The sequence below is a fragment of the Pollachius pollachius genome, assembly GCF_949987615.1.
Source record: "Pollachius pollachius genome assembly, chromosome: 9".
In the NCBI taxonomy this organism is placed as follows: Eukaryota; Metazoa; Chordata; class Actinopteri; order Gadiformes; family Gadidae; genus Pollachius; species Pollachius pollachius.
In genome coordinates, this window is record NC_136942.1 from 7,613,515 (window position 1) to 7,629,057 (window position 15,543).

At 46.6% G+C, this 15,543-nt stretch overlaps 1 protein-coding gene across 1 annotated transcript in view; it reads right to left on the reverse strand.

Moving 5' to 3' along the window:
- The window catches only part of tspan18b (tetraspanin 18b), a 30,534-nt gene extending 28,958 nt beyond the window's left edge, over window positions 1–1,576 (reverse strand). Inside the window, exon 1 of the mRNA XM_079743862.1 lies at window positions 1,354–1,576. The gene's annotated coding sequence lies outside the window, so the exon portion shown is untranslated. The remainder of the gene's footprint in view (window positions 1–1,353) is intronic.
- Window positions 1,577–15,543: the final 13,967 nt, after the last annotated feature.

Here is a 15,543-nt window from a genome sequence, read left to right on the forward strand (position 1 = left end):
TGATTTCATCTGCGAATGTGTTTTCGTTGGGCCTGGAGGTGTTGGACCACGACTGGAGCTTTGCTGCTGCTTACTTTGAATGAGTGGCAAACTGGAATTTGCTGAAGCGCTTTAAAATGTTTGGCTCCAAGTTGAGAGACAATGGGAACACACCAGAGCACACCCACTTTGCCAAGGAACTGTCTGGATGCTTTTGGAAACAATCTCAAAAGCATCTCATCATTATCATCGATCCACTGGTCCTAATTATCACTACCGCTCATTAGAACAGGTCTATATGCCCTCTGCCGAAATCATCATTTAACAATATTATACTACTATGACATACTATATACTATAACAATACTACTATTACAAAATAAAGGATTCTGTAGTAGACATTTTTTGAATTGTATGCATATTGATAAGTTTGAATAATGTATAAAATGTATCATACATAGGCTTTTTACTGACATGACACAATGCAAGTGTAAGCATTCCCTATATCAGGCCTGCCTTGCCTCATTACCATTTCCAATCTATCCTAGATGTAATTTGAATTATAAACCCATAGTCAGAAAACGACTGACTCTGTAAAAAAAAAAATACAACTTCATGGAATTGTGGATTTACAAGCAATGAAAATCGTGGGCACAACGTTAGAAGTGAGCACCACTGAATTATGTTGAAGCAGGCTACATCAGTAGGCTATTCACTGTCTGCACCCCCAAATAACTTATATGGATTGTGCAGTGCCGTTGGCAATACTCCATCTCCTAATACGAAGTGGCAGTGAACTCCTGCCCTGCAGCAAGCGGGCAGCTGACAGAGACATCCGTGTGCTGACCCCATGCATCTTTGGAGACGTTCCCAGTGATGACTTCCCCCCACCCACCCCACCGTAAGCCCCTTCCTTCCAGGCCGTCGCTTCGCATGGGAAAGTCGCCAGCTTGGAGACTGACACGGCTTCCTTCTCCCAAGTGTCGGCTTTCTCATAAGGGCCAGACTGATGCGTATTAACCAGAACGTGATACCGTATTAAATCAGCTCGAGTGGTATATTTCCATGTTCTAAGTTTGATACGCCTAAAACTATTATACTACTATAGAAGCTTAATATGGCACAAACATGATTCTTCCTCCCGAGTGATGGCAAACGGAGCGCTTCTGAAACAGCCAAAGTACTGGGAAAAAAACAGGGAATTTATTGGCAATACCAAACACGCAGAAAGGGTAAAGAATGTGGGCTGATTTCTCAGCAAACTGTGACTAATAACAAAACTGGAAAAGCTGAGTGATCGCTATCATTTAGTGCACAGTAGAATGGGTACAAATGAACTTCAAGAGGCATATTAAAGAAGCAACGCAGTCTCACCTCTCAGCAGAGCCTGTTGGTATATCGCTGTTTTCCCACGGAGATGTCACCAACTCTTTCAGCACAACAAACGTCACAGTTTCGCGGAATATTACCAACCGGTGGTTGTCTATACGCACCCCAAAAAAGCTTTCAACTGATAAAATCCACAGATTTTTCCACCACTAATAGACTCAATGCGTGCACGGAGTGCTGGATCAGGATCGGTATGCAAACAGTTTTCTCCCCCAACTCACTGCACGCTGAAAAGAGAGCGCAGCTCAATCCGTCCAGTTGCGCTCCAGAGGGGGCGGGCACTTTGCCGACGTCCACGCCCACTTCTACCTTATATATAAATGTGAGGTAAAAGGGGGCGTGAAATACTGAAATACTTTCACTCTAGTATACGACATCGGAATTAGCCGACGACTATATAATATTTTCAACCACGTTAACATAACGAAATATAGTTGTTATTTAAAATAACATTTTGCACATTTTGTTTTTCGTTCTAACGGGAGGGGGAGGGGCTCGCGAGGCCCTTTGTTTTGGTCGCGAGGGGCCAACAGGCGTGATTAAAGTGTTTTCTTTCCCCCCTCGCGCTCCTCGTGTCACACAATCTACTACAGATGGAGAACAAGATAAGCAGTCTCGAGCCTGATCTCATCACACAAGAAAAAAAAGAATGTGAAGAAAAACACACACACACACACACACGCACACACACACACGCACACACACACGCACACACACACACACACATGCATGCACGTACGCACATCCGAACACATTCGCACGTGCATCACGCACGCACTCTTTTTTTCTCTTTTTCAGTATTCACGACCTCGGAGGTCGTGACACTGACATTCCCTGTGGCATACGTGATACTTACAACCCCCCAATACTAGTTAACCCGTGTATTCCTTGTTGATCCCTTTCTTATTGCTCACTCGGCCGTTTCACAACACCCCGTTTGACCACCGGTTTAAAACACAGCTTATAAGGTAGCCTATCAGTGATATCGACAGCCTTGTGTAAAGAATAAAGATTGGGAGAGTATCAGGGAGCTATCGTCAGAGGTGCAGGGGTCTACTTGTGAAATTAGAGTACCTCAGGCCTTTTTAAAACAACAGCTGTGAGGTATTTTCTTTTTGGCTCCTCGGAGGGTAGGCTGCAATGTCTGAAATGAAGTCATTGTTAACACGAGCCTCCCTCCTCCCTCGCCAGTCGGTGAAGAATCCCTCTCCCAGTCCTCCAGAGGTCAGCTGGTTCTCGGCAGTTGTTTTTTTTTCCAGCCCCTGATACACATCAGCAAAGCAACAGGCCCTCTTATGTTATTTAGCCAGTTAAGATGTTATCTAACGACCGGGGCCGCTGTTGTGATCTGTCCCTTGCTGGCCCGCCATAACGCTTCAGAAAGAATTAATTGAAGAACAATGAAGGTTTTGGATTTGTCGTTAATTAACACTCGACAGGCAGACTGAAATAGATCCTAACGAGCCTTCCAGAGAGGATGTCAACAGTGTGGGTGCGAGACAATGAGTCAAGACACATAACGTGATATATCTAATCATACGGCGCTTTATAATTACTGTGACCATGTTGATGCCGCGTAGGTTTAGCAGATTATCCAAACCATGAACCTAACCTTAGTCGTTTGTCTCTTTGTCCCCGTTACAAACCACCGCCCTCATTCAATGCAGCGTGTAAGCGTAAAAATAGATTGAAAGCCCAGTATTTTTAAACGCTGGATATCTTTGTCCAATTACGTCCACACTGTGGGTCGCGGTGTTCTGAACGCTATATAGTCCTGATTATGAATCATGTAAGGGAATGGTACAAACTGTCAGGCTTCTCTGGCTCCGGGCCTAGTCCTAACGTGGGATACACTTTCTTATCACACACACACACAAGCCCTTAATTCAATTTACACAGCCCACATTTCAATTTCACACACTTAGAGTTACTCCACATGCTATCTCATTAAACACACCACGGTCATGCTTCACATAGTGTCACACAGCAAACCTCTCGAGAATCACGCGCACACACACATGCGCACGTGCATGCGCAAACACACACACACGCACACACACACACACACACACACACACACACACAGACACAGTAGCAAAAACTTTAATAGCAAGGCATTTTTCAACACAGCAACACAGAAGTGATATAATGTGAATTGTGATTAGATTATTTTTCTCAACATGTACTGGATAGTTTGTTTTGTCAATGTTTTTGCCTGGAAAATAACCCCTTGTCAAAATAGAGTGCAATCTCCATGCTCCGTGGCAGTGGGGCGTAAATGAGACTGTAGTTGCAAGGTGGCAGAGGGATTAGAATTCATAGTGTTATGCTAAAAAGATTGCAGTTTACCTCGAAATTCCGTTTTTTATTGCATCCACGCAGGGAGCAGTGATACGTTATTCGTTGTAGACTATACAACCAATAGGATGCACACATTCACTGTACCGTCAAAACCCACACAACGCTCAACCCACCGTCGGGCTTAACGTGAATGAATCTACATGATGCATAGACAAACAGACCCAGACGCGTAGGGTAGACAGGGGAAGCCGAGAGACACAGCCCTTCGCAGCCTCATTCTGTCAGGGGGCCTCAGACAGTGCCCTAGGGGCCTGTGCGTAACGTTGTCCCCCCTCTCACCCTGCCGATGCCCCCCTGGTAGGCGAGACCCACTGGGGCTGGGGCCAGAGGTTTTTATTGTAGGTCCTCCTGGAGATGCAGTGCTTGTATTTGGCCTCTTGGCTGTTGACTCACCTGGCGAGAGTCCAGGAGACCACACACACACACACACACACACAAACCAGCACAAATCGCTCCCGTGTGTGTGCTCACACGTATACATGCAGGCACATGCACCCACACCCGCATGCACACGTTTTATTAAAGAGACCATAGAAGGCCCCTTTGTGTTTTTAATTGTTATTTTGGGGTGTTTTCTCACTGTTTATTTTTGATCCTCATTCTCATTTCCCCTCGTAAACACTAATAAACATGCCTTTTGATTGACTGTGGCAGCGAAACACACACACATTTTTAAGTATTTTATGGTTTTGGGTTGCATTTGCATGTGTTTTTCTGTGAACTGACTGATCTCTATCTCACTCAGAATCTCTAAAGCTGCCTTCATCTCTGTCACACATCCAGAACACAAATGGAAAATGAGTGTTTGCCGATCGCCTCCAAAGCTTATGGGCAATGAATCGCTTCATCTTCAGAGCTCTATTTGCATGCAGAGTGAAATCTAGCCATAGCCTAGCAACAAGCAACAACAGTGTTTTGAAGACAGGTAATTGTAACAAATACTCTGAAAGACATATAATGACACCGGAAGACTAAATCAGTGTAAACAGATCTGTCAGAGCACAACCGAAGACAGTTTTGGTTCCCCCCCCGCGCCGTACAGAATCCACTCTCTTTTTTTATTGCATCTTGTGACTATGCTGCCGTTTCACTCAGCTGAAAAGTACCTGGTGAAATCTTCACTTGAATTGTTCTCTCCTCCCTAATAATTACAGTTGTCTCCCTGCTGCTCCTCACTGGCTGACAGCCGCCTTAGGGCTGTACGAGACAAAGAGAGGCAGAGAGGGAGAGAGAGAGAGAGAGAGAGAGAGAGAGAGAGAGAGAGAGAGAGAGAGAGAGAGGGAGAGAGAGAGAGAGAGAGAGAGAGAGAGGGAGAGAGGGAGAGAGAGAGAGAGAGAGAGAGAGAGAGAGAGAGAGAGTGGCAGAGGCAGAATGAGGAATGAGTGAAAGCACGTCAATATGGCCAGGTAGTTTGGCTCTTAACTCTCACTGCACAATTACCGGGCAGAGACATCTGCTGCAGGTCTGGGCTCAGCCACCAGCAAACAACCACACAATTCAATACCGTATAATAACTCCAGAGTGGGAAAATAAAAATAGACAGTGGTGATACCAAGGAGGAGGAGGAGGAGGAGGGCGACAGTGATGACGACAACAGCCAATGACTGGAGGGCGGTCACTGTGTGTACAGTAAGTGTGCTGACTGCGCCCCCAACCTCCCCGTCTCTTTGGCGTTCTGCGATGACAGGCCAAGCGTACAGGCCGAGCCCTCCTCATGTACCGTCAGTGTTCCCTGGAGAACGGGCTGCCTGATGAATGGAGGAAAGTAGGCCAGGGGAGCTACTGCCCCCCCTCACCACCACCACCACCACCCCCCTTCCCTTCCCTCTGTCCCTCCCCTCCCCCTCCTCTTATCCACATTTGCCTCCCCTCCGCCCCACCTCACCCCGTTCCCTTCCCCTCCTCTCCCCCTTTCCCCTCCCTCTCCTCTCCCCCTTTCCGCCACTCTATCCCCTATTCCCTCCCCATCTCTTCTCCAGACATCGAACTCACTCAGAGGGAACGATGCATTTGTCTGTCACGCAGGATTTCACTTCTTTCATTTAATTCCAGGCTTTTCATTTGTTCACGAAACCAGTGTGTTTTTAACTCGACTAACTAGTCTGCCGCCGACACCCCGCAATAAACACTGAGCGTTACCCCAGCGGGCTCTGGGGTTGTGTGTAGGCTTGATGTAGCAGCGCAGGTGTGTGCTTGTGTGTGTGTGTGTGTGTGTGTGAGTGTGTATGCGTGTGTGTGTTTGTGTGTTTGTGTGTGTGTGTGTGTGTGTGTATGTATGCGCGTTCGTGTTGGTGCGTGCGTGTTTGTGTGGGCGTGGGTGTTTGTGCGTGCGTGTGTGTGTTTGTGTGTGCATGCATGTGTGCGCGTGTGTTTGTCTTCACGTGTGTGTTTGCATGTGTTTGCGTGTGGGCATGTGTGTGTGTTTTTATGACAAGAATGACGACTTGTCAAGAAAACACACACACACACAATCACACTCACGCACACAAATACACACACACACACACACACGCACTCGCTCCAACTAAATTGCATAGGTCTAAACGCCGAGCCACTGGCCTGTCAGACTGCTGTGGCTGTCTGCACCGCTGAATTATGGAGCGCTATGATTCATGCTCCAGTTGAGACCCATTTTCTGCTTTAGGAGCCGGAGAAGGTTTGATATCCGAGAGTGAATTATTATTTGTGGATTTAGCAGCCCGGTGGTTTACTGGTCCGCCTGCGCCGAGGGTATCGCATATACTTGCTAAATATCTAATTATCTTTAGTAGGATGACCGTTTCCCGGTGAGACCACGCTCTGACGGTCATTGTGTCCGTCTGCCAAACGGACTGCAAAGGCAACCTTCTGAGTAAGACTAATGGGAAAAGCCGACACTTCCTAGACGAGGGGAGGATTCCAATGAATTTAAAGTCTAGCCAACCCTACTGTTAACTTTATAGCAATGTAGTCGACGCTTAAGTATGCCTACAGGTAGGTCTGCCGACGTTGGGGATCGAACCTAGAACCTATCGGTTCTGTGTCAAACACCCTTGCCACAGCACTATCCTACAACCCCCACCCTACCGATGTTACTATCCTCCACCGTGTGCACAAGCTGCTAATGATGCTCCTGAATGTCATATTTCCCGAGTAGCCACAACTGCATTCTCCCCGCAGCTGTAGGCTGTTAAGCTCTGCCTGCTCTCACCTTTCCTACCCGAGAGCTTGAATACATAAATTACATTTGGATGTGGCTCAGAATCGACTCCGGCGGCTTCCAATCCATTGAATCAACTTTAGGGATGTTTCCCTGCCAACTCCTGCTTGGATACTAGCACTTCCTTAGCAACCGCATGGCCACTGGCTATATATATGTGCATTTAATTCTGACAGGAGCTGTGGGGCTCAGCTGTTGATGGAACACCGCTATCCTCTTTCTCATAACTGTCTGTTGTGGGTTTGTGTGAGGTCTGTGTGAACTCCCCAGAGGCCCCCGCTCCTGCCCTCTGTTTGCTCAGCGCGAGTGGTCGGCCATTTTCCCCAGGATCACCTGTCCATAGATCCTGGAAACACTTATTGCAGGATTCAGAAAATGAATCATATAGGCTTTTTATCTTTCTCTCTCTCTCTCTCTGTCTTTCACGCTCTCTCTCTCTCTCTCTCCCTCTCTCTCCCTCTCTCTCTCTCTCTCCCCTCTCTCTCTCTCTCTCTCCCTCTCTCTCTCTTGCTCTCTCTCTCTCTCTCTCTAATCGTAGTCCCTCAGTCTCTCTCTATCTCTCTCTCTCTCTCTCTCTCTCTCCCTCCCTCTCTCTCTCTCTCTCTCTCTCTCTAATCGTACAGTCCCTCAGTCTCTCTCTATCTCTCTCTCTCTCTCTCTCTTTTGCTCTCTGTCTTGCTCCATAGCTCCCCCCCCCCCCCCCCCCCCATCAAGTCCCAGCTGTCACTCGATACGGAGGTAAACAGATCATTGTGGAGACAGAGCCAGCAGCTCACACAGATCCATGGGGCTGGCTGGGTTGTTTGAATGCCTAATTGAACGGGCAGGCACATGGCAGCTGGGGAGGTAGGCCGGCACATCCTCAGGTGGTCCTTCCAGAAGCAGAAGCAGCATAAGTCTTCTGGTAGAACGTTCTTAACCTGTCTCTACGTGCCCGGGGAGCTGCAGCTTCCTGAGTCACAAGGAGCTCACACAGTAAACACATCAGAGGAATTCCCCCCGAAGCAGCATCCATAACCAAACCCGGTGCGGTGTTGTGTGCTGGCCATGATGACGGATTTGTCCTTTACGTTGTTAATGTCTCGACGCGGATGACGGACAGCATATGCGGGAGGATAAAGCTGAAGATGACGATGATGATGATGATGATGACGATGATGATGATGATGATTAGAAAATTGTTGATGTAATGCAGCAGTACCCCCAATTGCACAATTTAATTTCCCTGTTTTTCTCTCTTTACCGAAAAAAGAGAAACCAGCTGTTGTACGGAAATAGCGTGCTCTTATTATGTGCAACAATGGGGAACACCTGCGGTAGCAAAATGGAAATGTCAGCGCCTACCTTTAGACGCAGCGGTTGTGGGGACAGATTGCAGAAATAAGGCGAGCACGCCAAACGTAGGGCCCCTTGAGATTGTCTGATTTTATTACCCCCTAATCCTTGATATATACACATAGCGCGGAATTGTAAATAATAAATAATAAATGTCTTTCATCCGGTATACATATAGATCAAAATCAAAGCACACACTCTAAGCCTCACACTACTTCACCAATGATTACACCAGCGCACACAATATAAAAGGACATAATTCATGGGGAGTGTGTCTCAGCGGGAGAGGGATAGCGAGCGCCCTACACTACAGTGTGGAGCCATTCCTCAGACAAGCGGTGGCCGTTCCTCATGTCGCAGAGCCATCAATAATTCCCACTGTGCTTGAGTGATGTGCCGGCCCTTCCCGCTCTCCCATGGATCCGCGGGTCGTTATTCGAAGCCGTGATAGGTATTCCAAGATCCTATCCATGATTAAGTGGAGCGTCGTCAAGCGCACACCGCGTGTCCCTTGTGCCCCTGACGGCACGTGGAGCAGCTATGGTTTTAATTATGTTTTTTTTCCTTGAGTTGTGAGGGAGGAGATTTTAGACGAAGACTTTGATTACGGGTTTGTCGGCTCAACGAGACGACTCCCAACAGTACGACTCCCCACGCACCGGCACATACTGTTAGCTTCGGTGTCTCATCGCTAATACGGCTTTTACACCAGAATGCATCATGGGATGTTTTGTTGGTGATACGCTGCCATATTGAGAGGATTTAAGAGCATTGGGGTTCCCTAAAAAACGTAATCAACGTAAATATACTTTAACCTTGACCAAAGAAAAGGTTAATATGTCACGTCTTGCATGTGTAACGCTGCAACAGTTACAAACGAAACATCATACATCATAACCACCCAGATAATAACTATCATTCCAATGCTTTCTATGCTTCCAAAATGGCGGCGGCGTTTACGAATGTAATGTACGAGCCCTATTGAAGCGTGCTAACTAACCTCAGAACGTGGCAGAGCAAAGTGATACATAAGAGAGATCGTAAACCGGTAAAGAAAGGCAGGGTATACCTTTGGATTCTCCATGTCAATACTGGAGGGGGGTATGTTCTTTCCTATTACCTCACTGTCTTCTAACAGAGCCTCATTGTCGACGAACACGTGTCGCCTGGCAGCCAATACGTTCCTAATGAAAAGAAATACGATGCTTTGATGAGGTTTTTTAATCCCCCAGCGAAGGAAAATGTTCAATTTGTTCCAATTTCCTGACTGCGCATCAGCTCTTTACAGTTAAATCAAACAATGACAGGAGGCGGAGCCCGTCAGGAAAAACAACATCGCCAGATTTTCCTTTTTTTCTCCCAGGGCGGAGAAAGACTTGAACCTGAATCTGAGTCGACTCCGTCTGTGGAGCGTCCTGTGTCTCCGGCAGCTTCCTGTCTTCCTGTTTTATTGAGCTGTTTACCCAAAAGAGAAGTGAAATGTTAATTACCACTAACGATGAAAAGAGAGGATTGCCCGGGGGGGGTCTGCTTTAATAATGAAAGGCTTGTCCCTGCTCCTCCTCCTGGATGCAGCATGCGCCAGACACATGACTGGCGCCCGGTCGGAAAAGGTAGCAGAAACTGTCATGTCTTCTTCCCGCCGCCTCGCCCTGTCTTACGGAGACAAAGTCTACACCGAACACAGGGCTTGTGGTTATAACCCTGAGCGTTGGTCTCTGGGATGAGCGCAGCGCCGGAGGCCTTGTCACACAGAGGTCGTTTCTGTTTCACTCTGGGAAAAAAGGAAGAAATAAGAAGATGGACAAAGAAATAGAGAGAGAAGGATGTACGAAAAGAGAGGGAAAGATAGAGAAAAATAAGATGAAGAGAGAGAGAGAGAGAGAGGGAGAGAGAAAGATAGATGGACAGAGAGAGAGAGAGAGAGAGAGAGAGAGAGAGAGAGAGAGAGAAGGACGGACAAAGAGAGGGACAGGGACAGAAAGATAAGAGGAAGGGAGAGAGAGAGGCGCACGGGTCACCTTCTCCTTTCAATGCACTTGCTCTCCACTCGAGTCTAATGGCTGCTTAATTCATATCACTAAGGGATTATCAAAGACATTTACATTAGTCATTACCAGCGCGTGGATCTCTGAGAAGCCAGCGGGAGCCGGGGTCACGGAAACCAAAGGGCCCTGGAAGAGGCAGCCCGGGCCGCATGCAAATGAATGGAGAGAGGAGGGGTTCTCTTTCTCTTGTATCTCTCTCTCCCTCTCTCTCTCTCCCTCTCTGTAGAGCCACCGTTTCATCTTCTGATAGGATCTGCATGAGAGCTTAACCCATCTTTACTCGCCAATGCCTGGCTCCTTAGCAAGGATGAATGGTAAATGAACAAGAGAGCATCAAGAGAGGGAACGGGCGGGGGGGGGGGGGGGGGGGGGTACGAGGTATGGGATGAACACCAAACAAAGAGCCAAAGTGGGCAGTATGTCAGTGTTGAGAAGCCCCCTGCACGGCCGCATACCCTAAAGCAACGATTGCGTATCTGTTACATGAACATTCATCATCCATTCTTCAATATCGCTTCACCCACACACACACACACACGCAGGTTTATACACACACGCAGACATGTACACACACACACACACACACACACACACACACACACACACACACACACACAATCACATATTCATACACACACAATATAAACAACTTCATTAACGCTTGTCTCCATCTCCAAAGGCCACGCCGCTCCTCGACCGTGAAAACGCCTCGCGCACCGCATCCATATTTATGTCCATTAATAGTAAAGAGGTGGAACAAGTAGACGCATAATGCCTTCCACCGGCCGCATTTTCCCGGGGAAGATGCACTCCTAGCCGCCACTACGTCTCTGTCTCCATGACAACCGTGAGTTCGGCTCCGCGAGCGCGCGCGAGGCAGGACTTGGCCTCTTCGTCTCCATCCTCCCTTTGACAAAGGACAAAGGAAGTGTGATTCCCGGAGAAAGCAAGAGAGAAGAACGTCACAATGAAAAACAACAACAACAACAACATCAAGTGTGTGCGTCAAGTGAGTAGATCAAGTGTGTACATTAAGTTTGTACATCAAGTTTGTACTGGTGTGTAGCGGTGGAAAGAGGCACGTTAATCTCTGCTTATATCCCTAAAACACAGGATCTGGGGAGAGGAAGTGAGAGAGAGCGAGAGAGGGGGGGGGGGGGGGGGGGGTCTTTCTACATCATGTTTGGATGTTATTATTCAGTGTTCTTTATCTATTTTTAATTGTAATAACGTCATTATATTATTTATATTTTTGCTCTGGCAACATTGTTACACATCACTTTCATGATAATAAAGCATATTTGAATTTCAATTTGACTATGAGAGTGAGAGAGAGAGAGAGAGAAAGATAGAGAGACAGGGATAGAGACGGAAATAAAGAAGTACAGAGAGACAATGCTAGAGAGAGAGAGAGAGAGAGAGACAGATGGAGAGACGCAGAGAGGGAGAGAGAGAGGGAGAGAGAGAAAGACAGAAAGACAGAATGAGAGAGACAGAGAGAGAGAGATAGAGTCAGAAAGATAGAGTGAGAGAGACAGCGAGAGAGAGAGGAAGAGATAGAGAGAGAGATGCAGTCAGCCTGACAGTAACGTACAGCAGAATACTAACTAGCAGTATGTTCAAGGGTGCATATCGACATGTCAGACGTAGACACTGTTGAAAGCAGCACCACACTGATGAATTCTCAGCCGTATAAAGCCATTCCATTCAACAGAGCTCCGCATGTCTCGCTGTAGGAGATGAAAGCGTAGGTTTGTTGTTTGTTGTTTTCAACTTGTTTCTCTTATTCGGCGTGTTAGTATATATATATATATTTTTTTATTTTATTTTTTTAACCTTAAAACAGATGAGTGCCACTTTGACTTGTCCAGGATGACAAACATTCGCAGGCACGCACACTTGCACACCCACACAAGCACGCACACACACACACACACACACACACACACACACACGCGCACACACACACACACACACACAAACAATGATATTAACAATGATACAATGATAACTATAAACAAACAGACAGACATCCAGAAACTTAATGACACAAACATGATATTATGATACACATTGACCCAAATTTCACCCTTTTCTCTAGTCTTATAGCATACTTCCTCAACTCTCTCTCTCTCTCTCTCTCTCTCTCTCTCTCTCTCACTCTCTCTCTCTCTCTCTCTCTCTCTCTCTCTCTCTCTCTCTCTATATATATATATATATATAATTCTCTATCTCTTTCTCTGCCCAGCTCTGTGATAGTTTTAACCCCTTCAGACAGAGAAACAGACCCACCCACCCACCCCACCCTCCCACACAGACATACACACTCCAAACCAAACAAACAAAGTAGCCTCGGATTCGTCTGTCACTGAAGTGGCGTTTTTAGGCAAGGACAAAAGTTATGCTTGCACTATCATCACCTTGGGGAGCAGAGAGGGTTCTGAGTGCAGGAGAGATGCATTGTGTATATACAGTGGGGCAAAAAAGTATTTAGTCAGCCTCCAATTGTGCAAGTTCTCCCACTTAAAAAGACGAGAGAGGCCTGTAATTTTCATCATTGGTAAACCTCAGCTATGAGAGACAAAATGAAAAAAAAAAAATCCAGAAAATCACATTGTCTGATTTTTTAAGAATTTATTTGCAAATTATGGTGGAAAATAAGTATTTGGTCACCTACAAACCAGCAAGATTTCTGGCTGTCACAGACCTGTAACTTCTTCTTTAAGAGGCTCCTCTGTCCTCCACTTGTTACCTGTATTAATGGCACCTGTTTGAACTCCTTATCAGTATAAAAGACACCTGTCCACAACCTCAAACAGTCACACTCCAAACTCCACTATGACCAAGACCAAAGAGCTGTCAAAGGACACCAGAAACACAATTGTAGACCTGCACCAGGCTGGGAAGTCTGAATCTGCAATAGGTAAGCAGCTTGGTGTGAAGAAATCAACTGTGGGAGCAATTATTAGGAAATGGAATACATACAAGACCACTGATAATCTCCCTCGATCTGGGGCTCCACGCAAGATCTCACCCTGTGGGGTCAAAATGATCACAAGAACGGTGAACAAAAATCCCAGAACCACACGGGGGGACCTAGTGAATGACCTCTAGAGAGCTGGGACCAAAGTAACAAAGGCTACCATCACTAACACACTACGCCGCCAGGGACTCAAATCCTGCAGTGCCAGACGTGTCCCCCTGCTAAAGCCAGTGTATGTCCGGGCCCGTTTGAAGTTTGCTAGAGAGCATTTGGATGATCCAGAAGAGGATTGGGAGAATGTCATATGGTCAGATGAAACCAAAATAGAACTTCTTGGTAAAAACTCAACTCGTCGTGTTTGGAGGAGAAAGAATGCTGAGTTGCATCCAAAGAACACCATACCTACAGTGAAGCATGGGGGTGGAAACATCATGCTTTGGGGCTGTTTTTCTGCCAAGGGACCAGGACGTCTGATCCGTATGACGGAAAGAATGAATGGGGCCATGTATCGTGAGATTTTGAGTGAAAACCTCCTTCCATCAGCAAGGGCACTGAAGATGAAACGTGGCTGGGTCTTTCAGCATGACAATGACCCCAAACACACCGCCCGGGCAACGAAGGAGTGGCTTCGTAAGAAGCATTTCAAGGTCCTGGAGTGGCCTAGCCAGTCTCCAGATCTCAACCCCATAGAAAATCTTTGGAGGGAGTTGAAAGTCTGTGTGGCCCAAAAACATCACTGCTCTAGAGGAGATCTGCATGGAGGAATGGGCCAAAATACCAGCAGCAGTGTGTGAAAACCTTGTAAGGACTTACAGAAAACGTTTGACCTCTGTCATTGCCAACAAAGGGCATGTAACAAAGTATTGAGATGACCTTTGGTTATTGACCAAATACTTATTTTCCACCATAATTTGCAAATAAATTCTTTAAAAATCAGACAATGTGATTTTCTAGATTTTCTTTTTTCATTTTGTCTCTCATAGCTGAGGTATACCTATGATGAAAATTACAGGCCTCTCTCATCTTTTTAAGTGGGAGAACTTGCACAATTGGAGGCTGCCTAAATACTTTTTTGCCCCACTGTATATAAGTTCTTACGTGTAGCGTTTGGTGGTGGTTGGTGGTGGTAGGAAGGGTGGGTTTGGGTGCAGTTAAAGATATAAAAGACAGCAAACATGAATGTATCTCAGGTTTGTGTCAGACGGAAGACAGGCAGGGTGTTTTTACCGTGTGTGTGTGTGTGTGTGTGCGAGTGTTTGTGTGTGTTTGTATGTGTGCATGTGTCGGTAACCTGTGTGGGTTTTTCTGTGTATTTGGGTGTACATTTGTGTACATCTGTGTGTGTGTGTGTTTGTGTGTGTGTGTGTGTCTGTCTGTGTGTGTTTAAGTGTGTGTGTGTGTGTGTGTCTGTGTGTGTGTGTTTATGTGTGTGTGTGTGTGCTCGTACGTGTGAATGAACGTGTGTACGTGTGTACATGTGAATGTTAATGAATGTGCATGTATGTGTGTGTGTGTTGGTGTGTATATTTGTGTGTATGTGTATGCACGTGTACGTGTATGCATGTGTGTGTGTGTGTGTGTATGTGTATGCATGTGTGCATGTGCCTGTGCTTGGAGACAGAGCAGCTCCTTGAAGGCTTACGGAAGGCTGAGCAGCAGCAGCAGGAGCGATCTGCAGATTACCGACGGCCTGTTCACCGTAGAGCTTCGTTCGCTCCACGCTCCCAGCGAATGCCTCACGCTCGCCACAAAGGGGTCCACACACAAAGACACCAATTAACGAGGAGACTTTGGTATTGTCTGGAGAAAGACTCAAGTCCTCCTTCACAAAGGGAGAGCTGAAGGGAAATGTGCTGTTTTGTGTACTGGAAGTTCAAACCTCAGATCATTCGATTTGCTATTCCTCCCGCGGAGTCTCACTCGTACTTACCAATGGCCATGAGGTTTTCTCTTCTGAATTATTTTCACTTCCTCCACACAGTAGATCTATAAATATGTAAACAAAGAAAATAAGTTTCCCACTTTCCGACATTGGTTGTTTTATAACATATCGTTTCCATTGTGCTGTCTGACCTCGATATTCCATTAGATAATTCCAGACTCTGCATTCCAACCACAATGACTTGCCCATTACCAGACCCCTGTCGGCATGGCCGGGAGACCCTGTGGAGAGACACAGACGGAGTTGAGGGTGAACGAGAGCAGCCAGCCAACGGTGACAGCAGGATGCTCCATTAGCCAGCACCACC